We start from the raw sequence: 14,221 nt of genomic DNA, 5'->3' as shown, positions 1-14,221 counted from the left end.
AGGGCCTCGATAGTTCTATTTCAGGCTCCCGGTTGGAGGAAGGAAGCCTTTGGGCCGGCGTTCACCTTGGACGGTTCTTCTCTCTCTCTCACAGTGAGGGGAGCGAGAGAAAGGGCAGGTTCTCATTTGTGTAAGGTTCTTTCATTCGTCTCTGTTCATGCCTTTTGTTTCCAAGTGTGTTCTCGAGTGGATTTTACCCAAACCTGCTGGCGGACGAGCGGAGGTTCCGTCAGGAGTTTTTCTTTGCGAAAAAAAGGGTATTTTTTTGCTATTTCGGAGTGCCCCTCCGAGGTCGCCATAAGTGTCCCTCACCCTCACGGCTGCAAGGGTGTTTTTATTTTTCCGCTTCCGAAGGGCGTCTGCGGTGCGGTGGAAGTCCGCCGGGCTTCCAAAGAGAATCCGAGCTCAAAGTCTTTTGAAAGTCCGTCCCGTTGTTGACCTTCACAGGACTAACGGTGACTTTAGTGGAGTGTAGGTCAGGTGGTACAGAAGAGCCCTCTAACCCTAAATCCCGGGAGAGCAACTACTTGGTGACGGTAGGATGTTTCAGTGCATGCTCATATACTCCTCTGTTTCAACTTTCATGTTAATTGCCCTGTTGGCTATTTCAGTATCATTCTTAGTAGCTCAGAGGTACACAAGTGCATCTGTGTGCTCCTGATAGCTTCATTTCCTCCCATATATATTTTTTAGGGTATATATTTTTAATTCAGATTTTTGCTTTTTCAAAACTCTTAGAATATTTAGATGTTCTTTAGTGAAGATTTTCACATAGTCATTCTTGCAATGCATTAAAAAGAACCCCAGTCAGCTTAAAAATACTTTTCTATGATGACAAGAATTCGTTTTTGTTTGGGTTCAGTTTTTATTGGTATTTTTGTTTACTACTGCAAAATTTTCTCTAGCATTTATGTTTTAGTTTTTTTCATAGTCTAGTTGCTTCACCAGAATAATGTTTTATTTTGTGCTCAGTCTTCCCTAGTACTCATGTGATGTTTTCCCTGGTAACCTGAGTGTCCAGTATATAACTGATTTTGTGTTGTTATAGATTTATTTTTTTTGATTTGGGCTAGATTCTCTTTAGTATCCCTGCCATGCTTTCCGTTGTAGCTCGAATTCCTGAAAAATTCCTGGTGGCACCTTCAGGAATTCATGCTCTTGTTTACGTATTTCGGAGCGCTTTTATTACACTATATTAGCAAGGACCATGGCCGCCCGGGATGTCTAGCAACAACTACATTCTTTCGATGTTCGGCGTAACAAAGTTCCTTACGTAATCGAGAGACGGTAGTAACAGACCGTTTCTTTTAGAAGGCTGGTGGTGTTAATCGGGCCGGGGGCTAGTCCGTCAGTTCTTTGTGAAGTATCCTGCAGGGGAGAATCAGTGATTGTGTTTTTACAGCCGCCAAACGTATTGACCTCCTCTTCATATTATAGGTGACTGCTATTTTGTCTTTTCGGTGATGACTTGTGGCATGATACCTTTACTTCATTGGTTCGATAGCTTTTCGTATCCGTGTCGATGTATCAACACTGAGTAAGGGCATTGTTGGTTGTCAGTTGTTGTCTGAAAAACACTGAGTTCATGCAGTGAATATTCGTCAAGAGCAGTCAAGACTAATAACAATTTATGTGATTGAATGTTTTGCGATGACTAATAGATCTGTCAAGATATTTAAAAAATGGACTTGTATCAGCAGCTAGCAAGATTCATTCTGCTGATCTGTAGGAAATAAGGCGCTCCAAAAGGTTCTTGATTTTCTGCAGGAAACCGAAGATTCTGGTAACTTCAGGGCTTCAGTAGCCTAGGCCTGTAGGATAAAAAAGGTGCGTCAATTACCCTTTTCTGCCAGAGACATGAAAATACTAGGAAATAAATAACGTAGCCTAGTTAAGGTCAAGCCCAAAAGAGAAAATGTGGTGAAGGTTGTCCAAGAAACCTGCCTCTCGAAGGGTAAGCGATTATTATCATGCAGAAGTGCTCTTGAAATTCTTAATGTTCAGGTTCAGTGGCATTTTCTTGAAAGTTAACCAAGGCAGTTTATGTTGGTGTTAACTATTTCTTTATTACCTGGTTTATTAAATGTGGCAGAAATCTAAACATGGTATTTGTGGATTTTAGGATGAGGTGCAAAGAGTATAGATAGGAGAAGAAAGAGGGAGGACAGTGAGAGGAGGTAGGAGGAAACTAAACCAGTCATCGTGGTTCAGGTACAGTATCTTTTTTTTTTTTTTTTTGCATTGATATATCTGAGATGGAGCTCGATACCTGAATGTTGGGTCGTCCACTGTCATGCTGTTCATTAAAAAAGATAAATAGAAACTAAAACAGATGAAAAACTGAAGTTTTAAAAGGTGGGACGCATAGACAAAAATTAATGGAAAGTAAAACTGGTTAAGGTTGGACGAGTAGGTTGCACTGGGTAAGGTAAGGAAAGGTTGTTCAGCTTGGGTAAGGTTAGGGTGGGTAAGATGGAGGCAAAAGTGAGATTAAGTTAGGCTAGGTTAGGTTAATTTAGACTAAGTAAGGTAACTTAAGGTAAAATTAGGTTAGGCAAGGCAATGGATGTTCAAGTTTGATTTGGTAAGAATTAAATATGCTTATGTCACGTGAGGTAAGACAAGGCTAGGTGAAAGTAGTATATAGGCTGCAAAGCACATCCATATAAAAACTAACTTAATTTCTCCTTGTGGATTACTTGTGGATGTTAACGGGTTACATCAAGAATGTGCGGAAAGAATTAGGTGTAAGTTTCCAGACATAATCACTAGTTGACCTTTGCGAGATGTTAAACTTTTGGGAGAAGTCAACACAAAGTCGAGATAGTTTGCATGGAGAGAAGTCATCATCTCGGCAACAAATATCTCCAAAAATTTAGTAAGGCCCGAAGGGTTACCAAATGATAAATCAGCCAAATTTCATTCAGCTCTGTTCGCCTGTTCTAGGGATGCCATGCTGATACACGCAAACACAATTGAAAACGTAATCTTCAAAATTAGCGAAATCTGAGGACTGAAGAAGCTTAGTCAGATTCCAAACAGTGACGTAGCTGGCGGGGCCAAGATATTTTTTTTGGGGCCAAATAAAAGTACACAAAACTAAGGTACCAGTTCTGTAATTAGTAAAATGTACTATTCTCAAATGTATATAGCCATGTGAATGAAGGAAAATAATAGTATTAGTAATTAGTCAACCTGTATTTGAAATGATAGAGCTCAATTTTCAATTCATTTTCAGCTCTTACTATATGCAAATGTATCAAATACTGTAAGGGTTAAAGTTTAGCTACAAAGGGAACTTCAACTGGGGGCGCCAAGCATATGACTGGGGGAGCTGCCCCCCGCCCCCCTCCAACCAAAGCGACGCCACTGATTCCAAATCCCGGAAGATCAATTCATTCCTTAGCGGAAAGATGAAAGAAACTGGTTTAGAAAACGAATCACCAAAAATATTAAAACAGTCTAGATACAAATGGACAGGTCCTCCCTTTTTAGCTAAGTAAGCGAAAAGAAAAGAACGAGATAAAGATAAGAAGTGCAGAAGAAGACCCTTTTTTTTTTTCTTCTCTCTCGCGATCTCCCATGTCTGTTGAATAAACATATAACTGCTCGCTAACCGGAAACATAAACTTTGGTTTTTTTAACTGCCGTTTTTCGTGGTCTGTGGGTTGACGACTGATTTTTATATTTGTTTATTTGCGTTCTGTTTTTTTTTACCTTTAACAGTAGGAAACGAGCTGTATTGTTTTAATTTTAGAAAATGGATCTCGTTGTTTCTACGACTCAAGGTTTACGTGATTTAATTTATGTCAGTTTTATGCATTTTTTATTATTATTATTCATTATTATTATTGTTTTCAAAGTGCCTTTTTACTTGAAGAATCTTTCGTTAGAGGAGCGAAGTATTTATATCAATATATAACACGGTGGATAACTTTACACTAGAATTTAGAGATATGTTATAATAATTAATTCAGTGCACTTATTATTATTATTATTATTATTATTATTATTATTATTATTATTATTATTATTACAATAAACAAAATATTCATATGAAGAAAATCTGAAAAGCCCCATTAGCTGGTAAAGTAATATTTTACAGAAATTAATACTTATAAAAAAGAACATAGAAAAGAACCAGACCAGTTATTACCAGACAGATGAAGGTAAATAAAACAAGGAGATGACAAAGAGACGCATACTTAACTAGCACAATCAACAGGAAGAACTAACACAATGGCTGTGATTAACTATGGCCCGTTCAGTCGAACTGTGGAGTGTATGGTAAAGCTTCTCCAATAACTATAAAACTTTGTGTATATATATACATATGTATATATATGTATGTATGTACGTACGTGTGTGTCTTGATTTACGTGCAGGTGTATGTATACAAAAGATGCACCTAGTATACATTTGTTTTGATAGAGGATATTTTATGCAATTACTAGTACCTGCGATCCATACGCTCTTTATTCTGAGGGTATGCTAAAATACAATTTCCGTATATTGTTGTAAGTGTCAGGTTACTGGTAGGTGAATATTCAACCTTTTTTGTAATGGTGTATCCCATCTTCGTCAACAGAAGAGGACTGCCCATATATGTGTGTGTATATATATATATATATATATATATATATATATATATATATATATATATATATATATATATATATATATTATATTATATATATATATATACATGTATATAATATATGTATATGTAGACCTATATACATAAAATATATATATATATATATATATATATATATATATATATATATATATATATATATATATATATATATTACTAAAAGGGCCTCATTCAAACTGGATGGCATCTAATGAGGTATTTATTCAGAAAAAGTTACAAGCTTTCTTGGACAAACAGTCCACACTATCAAGTATGCGTACAGTGACCAGACGCTGTTGTTGTTGTTGTTTCAGATTTAGCTGGCCTTGTGCCAGCACGGGCTCTTGCTCCTAGAGCAGCCCGTAATGCAAGACCAGACGCGTAGTCCAGTTTTATTTATATCTGTGCTGGGTCCTTTTAATCCTATAATCGCCTGGCTGCTCCTGTGTGACCCCCACCCCCTCGTGACCTTGGCCTTTCTCTACCCGCTTCTTCTTCCAGGCAAGGTCTATAGATTAACCTATAGACCTTGCTTCCAGGTGTCCGTTTTCCGTGTTCTCTTGCGTTTTTCCTTCGTTTCCTTGCTACTGTGGAATATACGATTTTTCTAGATATGCTGTCTTCAAAGCCGTTTCCGGTGTTCCCTGCCATTGTGTTGTTGGCGCATGTTACGAAGGCATTCTCTACAACCAGTCTGGCCGTTTTGTTGGTGTTCCTGTACAGAAAACTCATATTTTCCCAGTCTATTTTATGGTCATTTTCCCAACAGTGTTTGGCAACCGCCGATGTCTGATTATGATGCCTTATGTTCTGCAGGTGTTGTTCACTTCGCTCTTTACAGGATTTGCCAGTTTCGCCATAGTACCCATCATCACAGTCTAGACACGCTGCCATATATACCCCCCCTAATCTCTTCCCCCTCTACTGACATTTTGTTTCTAACTATTTTATTCCTAATGGTGTTTTTGTAGCTGCCTATCAATTTGAAATTATCTAGCTTCCTGTTAATGGGTCAAGACAACGATGGAAGTAATAAAAAAGAATATGGAGGAAGGGGTTTATACATGCGACCGAGATCATGACGTTTTAATAAAACTGCTAACACCGGCCCTCAGCGCAAATGTTTTCAAGTGGGGTGAAAACCATTATATAAAGAAAAAAATTGCCGTGGCCATGGGTTCGAGTCTTTCACCCAATCCTAGCTAATGTCTTTATGGAATGGTTCGAAAAAGAAGAGGTGGGCAAAGTAAATAAAGGGAACTTAAATATCGTAAAATGGGTAAGATACGTGGATGACATCTTGATCATTTACAAGGGAGAAATGGAAGATCTACACAAGTTCCTAGAAAACATAAATAAACTAAATGAACACATCAAATTCACAATAGAAGAGGAGAAGGAGGGAGAAACTCCTTTCTTGGATGTCCTAGTAAAGAGGGAAGGGGAAAATTTAAAATTCAAGGTATATAGGAAGAAGAGACACACCAATTCATACGTACATAGGTTCTCTAGTCATAGGAAAGAAATAAAAATAGGAGTAATGACAGGGTTGGCCATTAGGGCTTATAGGATTTGCAGTCCCGAATTTTTAGACGAAGAGCTGGATTACCTAGAGGAGAGTTTTAGGAGATTAGGTTACCCTAAGTAGTGGTGGGAGTGGGCACACATCAAGGCAAGGAAAAACTATTTTGCGGAGAGGGAAAGGTAGAAAGGGAACATTTGGTATGGAAGAAAATAATTACAGTCCCGGACAACAACTCTGTTGCACCCATCAACAGGAAGCTAGATAATTTCAAATTGATAGGCAGCTACAAAAACACCATTAGGAATAAAATAGTTAGAAACAAAAAGTCTGTAGAGGGGGAAGAGATTAGAGGTGGGGTATATATGGCAGCGTGTCTAGACTGTGATGATGGGCACTATGGCGAAACTGGCAAATCTTGTAAAGAGCGAAGCAAACAACACCTGCAGAACATAAGGCATCATAATCCGACGTCGGCGGTTGCCAAACATTGCTGAGAAAATGACCATAAAAGAGACTGGGAAAATATGAGTTTTCTGTACAGGAACACCAGGAAAATGGCCAGACTGGTTGTAGAGAATGCCTTCGTAACATGCGCCAGCAACACAATGGCAGGGAACACCGGAAACGGCTTTGAAGACAGCATATCTAGAAAAATCGTATACTCCACAGTAGCAAGGAAACGAAGGAAAAACGCAAGAGAACACACGAAAAACGGACACCTGGAAGAAAGGGGGTAGAGAAAGGCCAAGGTCACGAGGGGGTGGGGGTCACACAGGAGCAGCCAGGCGATTATAGGATTAAAAGGACCCAGCACACAGATATAAATACAACTGGACTACGCGTCTGGTCACTGTACGCATACTTGATAATGTGGACTGTGTGTCCAAGAAAGCTTGTAACTTTTTCTGAATAAATACTCCATTAGATACCATCCAGTTTGAATGAGGTCCTTTTAGTAATTCTACTATTGCACAGAACAATTGTGTATGTGATAAAGTTATATATATATATATATATATATATATATATATATATATATGGTGCAAGATATATATATATATATATATATAAGGCCCATAGCCAGGTTGACAACTGGGGTGGCTCAGTTGGTGTGAGATGGAACTTTGAAGGCGGGGACATGGGTGCCGCTTAGGCCCCCAGTGGGGTCCAGGGGCCAAAGATCCCGGAAGCTCCAGCATTTTAGGAGTACTGTTTGCACTGTACACGGTTGTACTTTCCAGAGAACAAAGCAAGACAAACCAACATGTATTTGAGTACTTTAATGAAGATATACATGCACAGAATAAGTGCCTAATCTTTAATTGTAATTAACGAGTCCAGTTGCATTCCCCTGTGTCTTTTGCAGACAGCTTTACAACCCATTCAAGGTTGACCACCTTGTCATAATGAATATGCAGGAGAACCAAGGATGTAAGTCTGTCCTCAGTCATGCTGGGGACACACATGCATGTGTGAAGGTACCCCATAACACTGGCACTCCGCTCACATTCGCAGGATGTGACTTGTAGGGTGCATGCTGTTTAAAGTAAAATCCTAGGTCACATTCCCTTATTACTGGTGCTTGGGTACCATGCCTGTTTTCACTTGGAACCCTTAAAAATTTCTCCTTCCATCGCACGATCTCTTGGTTCACCAGTTCTGGTGAAGGCAGGTCAGAACTGTATGTTTCAATGGCATCTTTCAGGTTCACTGCTTTTCACCACAAATGACAGAAGGCATAATTCCAAGCAGTGAAGTTGCTGTGATTGAGAGTTCAACGTCGTAAAAATCTACAGCGATTTCAAAAGGTATTCAGATGATACTTTCGCATCCATTTTCGCAACACTGGCCAGGTGGAACTTCAGGTGCTCTGTTGGGGGTGGGTTCATCTGAACCCTCTGAACGCCCCTGGCTGGCCTGTAAATATATATATATATATATATATATATATATATATATATATATATATATATATATATATATATATATATATATATATATATATATGCAGTCCTTTTCTGTCGACAAAGTTGAGATTCGCCATTATAAACAAGGTTGCATATTCACCCACCATTAAACCTGACATTTAAAACGACATTTATACTCAATGTATTTTCGCATACCCTCGGAATAACTAGTGTATTGAATTACTTGTATTAATATTGGTTTACTTTAAGACATGGAGAATTTCTTTCCGTATTTGTGATGGTAAAAATTTTTACGAATAGAGTAAACTATCTCTCTCTCTCTCTCTCTCTCTCTCTCTCTCATATATCTAAATTTCCCTTTCTCTCATACTGTAATCCCCTTCTGTTTCGCTCTTAAACACAAGCACTACCTCTCTCTCTCTCTCTCTCTCTCTCTCTCTCTCTCTCTCTCTCTCTCTCTCTGACACACACAGTTTAAATACGGCACACTAAAAAGAATAAGAGTGAACTGGCAAGCTTTCAAATTCTTTCTTCTTCTTCTTCATATTCTTCCTCTCCATCACCATCAACATCATCATCATCATCATCATCATCTTCATCACTATAATACCTTGAATTTCTTAGCAAAATATTGTCTTCCTTGTTTACCATCGTATTGTCTTATTTGCTTCTTTTGTGAAATTTTGTTTGCATTTCCTTTGGTTCCTTGTTCGAAATCTCCTGGCCATGGCTTCGGGTTTTCTAAAAGGGAAATAGTTTTATTAACAAGTAAAGGGATTTCTGTGTATCTGTCTTTATTTCCATATTTGCAGATATAAAGGTACGAATGTCACTCCATTTCGAATTGCTTACACCTGGGGAATAATTTACATCTGCCGCGACAGCCATCCTTTTGTTGTGATAGTGAATTCGACATTGAGTGAGTTTTGGGGTTTAATATTATGCATAAAAAAGCTGCGATTTTGTATGTGACAAAATTATAAAATATATATATATATATATATATATATATATATATACATTTTGTGTACATATATATATATATATATATACATATATATATATATATATAAATACAATTTATTATATATGTATATATACATATATATTTATATATATATAAATGTATTATTTATAATAATATATATATATTATAATATATATATATATATATCTATATACATATATATGTATGTATAACGTGAATTGGATATCAAACGATATTTGTAGCTTAATATTCATGTGTTACAAAAATTCTTGTGTTTATGTGTACGAAGCAAGGGAAGACATCCTCTCTCTCTCTCTCTCTCTCTCTCTCTCTCTCTCTCTCTCTCTCTCTCTCTCTCTCTCTCTCTTTTAATGGTCTACCTTAAACTCGTGACTCATTAGCCAATGTTCCCGGATGACGTCCGCATCCAGCAAGGAAAATAAACAGAGCAGGGCCGCTGACAGAACGAAATAAAACTCGTGGAATTGAAGAGGAGATCTCGGGCTGACGTTAGCAGTGACGGGAGGGCGGCATCATAGACATCGAAATTTTGATAATGATTAGTCATTACTCTTTCTAAAATGGGCAGCCTTTTTATAGAAACTCTGTGATTGATGGTGATGAGTTTAAACGGTGAATGTGATAGTGATAATACAGTTACGTAGGTGTTTGGATTGTTGCTATTTTCTATCATTAGAGCAAAACAATACTGAAGGCATTTTGATGGCGAAGTTATAATGGGCGACGGTATTCCTAACCCTAATATTTATCATTATATAACGATAATTAGGAAAGGAAAATGTCGAAGGCTTTATGATAGTGATGTAAAGGGTTAGGGGTGATGGTGAAGATCTTCACCATAATTGTCATGCTAATAAGAACCGATTATTTGCTTAGAATTTTTGGGCAGCATTTGTACAAACTGATTTCCTTTCGTAATGAGGTCAAGAAGTATCAGAAAAATAAACAGCCGCTACAGCGTATATACTGTAATGCTGTACGAACCGCGTCCCATGAAACTTTAAGCACGGCCCGGTGGTGGCCTATTCTGTTGTTGCCAGAAGCACTATTATGGCTAACTTTAACCTTATATAAAATAAAAACCACTAAGGCTAGAGGGTTGCAATTTAAAATGTTTGATGATTGGAGGGTGGATTATCAACATATCAATTTGCAGCCCTCTAGCTCAGTGGTTTTTAAGATCTGACGGCGGACAGAAAGAAGTGCGGAAAGAGTAAAGTGCGGACGGACAAACAAAGCCGGCACAACAGTTTTCTTTGCAGAAAACTAAAACTCTGATAGCGGCGTTTGATAAACACGATAGTGTTGATGTTGAGTCATCAGTTGCTTAGGAATGTTTATCACCTCTCCTTACGGGCTGCTCCGTGAGCAAGAGCCCGTGCTGGCATAAAACCAGCTCAATCAATAACAACATTATCACCTCTAGCACAAAAGGATTTACAGGATAATTGTTGCACTGAAATACCTGAAGCATTTTGATCGTGACTGAAGAAGTGATTCAGAGTTATCATCCACCATTCAATTATTGTTTATTTGGTTTTATACTTAAACATTGACGCATTATCATAATAAATGAAAATGGATCTCGGATTATTATCATTATTCGTAAACAGAAACTTACTGAACCAGTCATTTACAAACCCGACTTTCAGATGGAAAGAGATGAAAAGATAATATAAAAAAAGAAGATGGAAAGATAATTGAAATAAATTAATATTAACGTCAGTGTAGAACTAAGTAACGGCGAACTTAGAGAAAAATAAGACAACGATTAAATATCCTGGGTGAATAATGAGTCGAGTAACTGTATGAAACAAATCATTTTTCAGGTGGGAAGTCACAAGAGAATGAGATCGTCTGTTTTCTTTTTTTTAGTTTTCTGTAAAAGAAAACTATTGAGGTGGCTATTTGTCTGTCCGTCCGCACTTTTTCTGTCACCCCTAAGGTCTTAAAAACTACTGAAGCTTGAGGGCTGCAAATTGGCATGTTGATCATCTACCCTCCAATCATCAAATATACCAAATTGCAGCCATCTAGCTTCAGGAGTTTTAATTTTATTTAAGGTTAAAGTTAGCCATGATCGTGCGTCTGGCACAGCTATAGGTGCCAACAACATAGGCCACTACCGGGCTATGGCTGAAAGTTTCATTGGCGGCGGCTGAGAGTTTCATACAGTATTATACGCTGTACAGAGAACTCGATTGCGCCGAAGAAACTTCGGCGTACTTTTACTTGTTTGGTGTGAGTCCAGAAGTCCACGTTAGGCTTTATCACACTGACGGTCTTCCTTGGCGTAGGGTCCCCACCAGCCAGTGAATTCTATTATTTCGGTTGGTTTGTAAGTTCCAGATTTTCACCCCATGTCTCTTCAACTCTTCAACACTTACACTGATGAGCCCCGTAGGGGGTTAATGCCATCAGTGCACCTCACGGGTGTACTGTAGGCATTACTTAAGGATCTCTGCAGCGTCCCTTCGGCCCCTAGTTGCAACCTCTTTCATCCTTTTACTGTACCTCCATTCATATCATCTTCCATCTTGCTATCCACCCTCTCCTAACAATTATTTCATAGAGCAACGGAGAAGTTTTCCTTCTGAATGACTTCATAGGTCCCAGCGCTTGGCCTTTGGCCTAAACTTTATAGTCCATTCCATTCCAATAAAAACAAACAAACAAAGGAACGGAACGAAAAACATAGCTTCCTGATTGAAGGTGAATGTACAGGAAGATGTGAACCTCTTCGAGAGGCTCTAGATTCTAATCCCTGGCGAAGACGGAGCGATCTGGTATATTCTGGCAAACACTCTTGAGCCCCTGTAGACCTAGGCTGTGAATTAGCCGACTGTAATGAGTTGCAGGTGTCATGGAGATATATGTGTGTGAGTGTGTGTTTTATTTTTCTTTTTTTGTTGGATGGGGTGTGGCCCGGTCAGCAACCTTATTACTGGATGAGCTTCTGAAAGGAAGTACCTTCTGAACCCAGTACTATAAGGGAAGTGGCGTTTGCTGGATGAACTGATAAATCAAATCAATTTTCTCTCCAGATTCGATTGAGTACTGTTGAAAAATTAGTCTGTTGTTTATTTAAGTAGTTTATTCTTGATAAAAAATGGTAACCCTAAGTGGTGGTTCATTTAGAATCAACACGTTTATCGAGAATACTTTTGCATATTATGTAATCTACCGGTCACCTTCTTCAGTTTTGTGTTATAGTGGCTACAATAAAATTTTGACTCATCTGTTACCTAGCATTACTGAATACTTTTTCAACTGAAAGCCTTGAAAACCGGTAGGAAATGAAGAGAGAACCCATCTTTCCCATATGGTAGCCAAAGCAACGCTGGTTGGATGACTGAGGTTGTTTAGTTAATTTTATCTTGTTCTTCGTCTGTGATGTTTAGAGCAGGATGGCAAGACTAGGTAGCTACATATTTCATCGATGTATAATTAAAGGGGAAATATTTTCTCTTTCTGGAGACCTGCTTCTAACTTTAGTTGCCAACAACAGATTTCGGTAGTCAAAGTAAACAGATAGCGAGAAAGAGTCTCTCCCAAAATTATTAGTTAATAAACAACCTTATGAGATGAATTGTCTCTCTCCACATTGCGTGAGTGTGTCTAGAATGAGAGAGAGAGAGAGAGAGAGAGAGAGAGAGACTAACTCATTCTCAAGACTATTAATTTATAAACTAACGACCAAGGGATAATGTTTGTCGCAGAAAGATGAGTTAATATAAACACATGTTAAGCTTCTTTCCATTTGATGAGAACCCATTTCTCTCGGACATTATATTTGATGTCAAGCTGACATCACATTTGATGTCAGGGTCACAAATGTGTTTTGCTTTCGAGAGGGCAAGCCCAGAGAACGTCCCCGTAGGGAACTTAGTGCCGTCAGTGCATCTCATGCGGTGCACTGTAGGTATTACTTAAGGTTCTTTGCAGCGTGCCTTCGGCCCCTGGCTGCAATCCCTTTCGTTCCTTTTACTGCACCTCCTTTCTTATTCTCTTTATTCCGCCTTGCTTTCCACCGTCTCCTAACAATTGAGTCATAGTGCAACTGCGAGGTTTTCCTCCTGTTACACCTTTCAGACCTTTTACTGTCAGTTTCCGTTTCAGTGCTGAATGACCTCATTGGTCCCAGTGCTTGGCCTTTGGCCTAAATTCTGTATTCAGTTCAATTCAAAATACTACGGTTGGGAATGGAAGGTACAGCAGAACGGTTCTGTGACCTTTAGGTTTTTCTTATATGGAAAATACTGTCCAGTCGACGTTCCATGTTTATTCTAGAAACATTCGTCTGTTTTTCTTAACTGTACCTATTCTTTAGATGTTGGTAAAATATGATAAAAAGAGAAGAAACTGGATCTTCTTATTATGACAAGTAAGAATCATCGAAACAGCTCGTTTCATCATTCACAAAACCGAAAAGACGAACCCTTGCACTCACACACACACACACATGCGATAAGATGCGTACACAGTATTTGCACGTACACAGTGTGCACATGCAGTCAGATATGCGTAAACATACAGTCTTTAAACACACAAAAATGTAGCACACACTCTTCAAACACACACAGACATAAAAGTATGCGCACGCAGCCTTTAAAGGGAAACATACACGCGCGCGCGCGCGCAAGGCTTGAGCAGACAATGACTATGAAGAATGAGTATCAAGGAATGCTTTGCGAATATATGTATCAGATACGGGGAAGATGACAAGGCCTCAGATCTGAAGGTGTCTCATAAATATGAGTGAGAAAAGCAAGGAGAATGTTTGAGAATCTCTCTCTCTCTCTCTCTCTCTCTCTCTCTCTCTCTCTCTCTCTCTCTCTCTCTCTCTCTCTCTCTCACACACTCGTTTCCTTTCCCCAATATAGTCGTTTTCAATTCGATCTACGTTACAGATTTTACCTACCAGAACCTTCCGCTCGTGTTCCAAAGTCCCGCGCTCGATCTTCGAGCTGGGCGAGGAAAGGAGCGGTATGAACGAGTTTTCTTGGAAATCTAGTCGTGTTTCGTTAACCGAAGCAATGAATGATGTAGCTGATATTAGGTGGCTGTTGTGGGTCTCATCAGAAATGGGTCGAGAGAGAGAATAAAATGACTGACATGAGGCA

At 38.7% G+C, this 14,221-nt stretch overlaps 1 protein-coding gene across 6 annotated transcripts in view; it reads left to right on the top strand.

Annotated features, from left to right (window-relative positions):
• Positions 1-14,221, top strand: part of Axs (Abnormal X segregation) — a 259,532-nt gene continuing 245,311 nt past the window's right edge. For 2 of the 6 annotated variants that reach the window (XM_067089601.1, XM_067089598.1), the window contains exon 1: positions 3-130. The gene's annotated coding sequence lies outside the window, so the exon portion shown is untranslated. Of the gene's footprint in view, positions 537-14,221 lie in introns of all 6 variants that reach the window. The other 4 variants (XM_067089603.1, XM_067089602.1, XM_067089605.1 and 1 more) reach the window with 4 other exon arrangements.

Source organism: Macrobrachium rosenbergii, chromosome 46 (genome assembly GCF_040412425.1).
Source record: "Macrobrachium rosenbergii isolate ZJJX-2024 chromosome 46, ASM4041242v1, whole genome shotgun sequence".
Classification (NCBI taxonomy): Eukaryota; Metazoa; Arthropoda; class Malacostraca; order Decapoda; family Palaemonidae; genus Macrobrachium; species Macrobrachium rosenbergii.
Note: the sequence above shows the minus strand (reverse complement) of the source record. Positions and strands in the feature narration are given on the sequence as shown.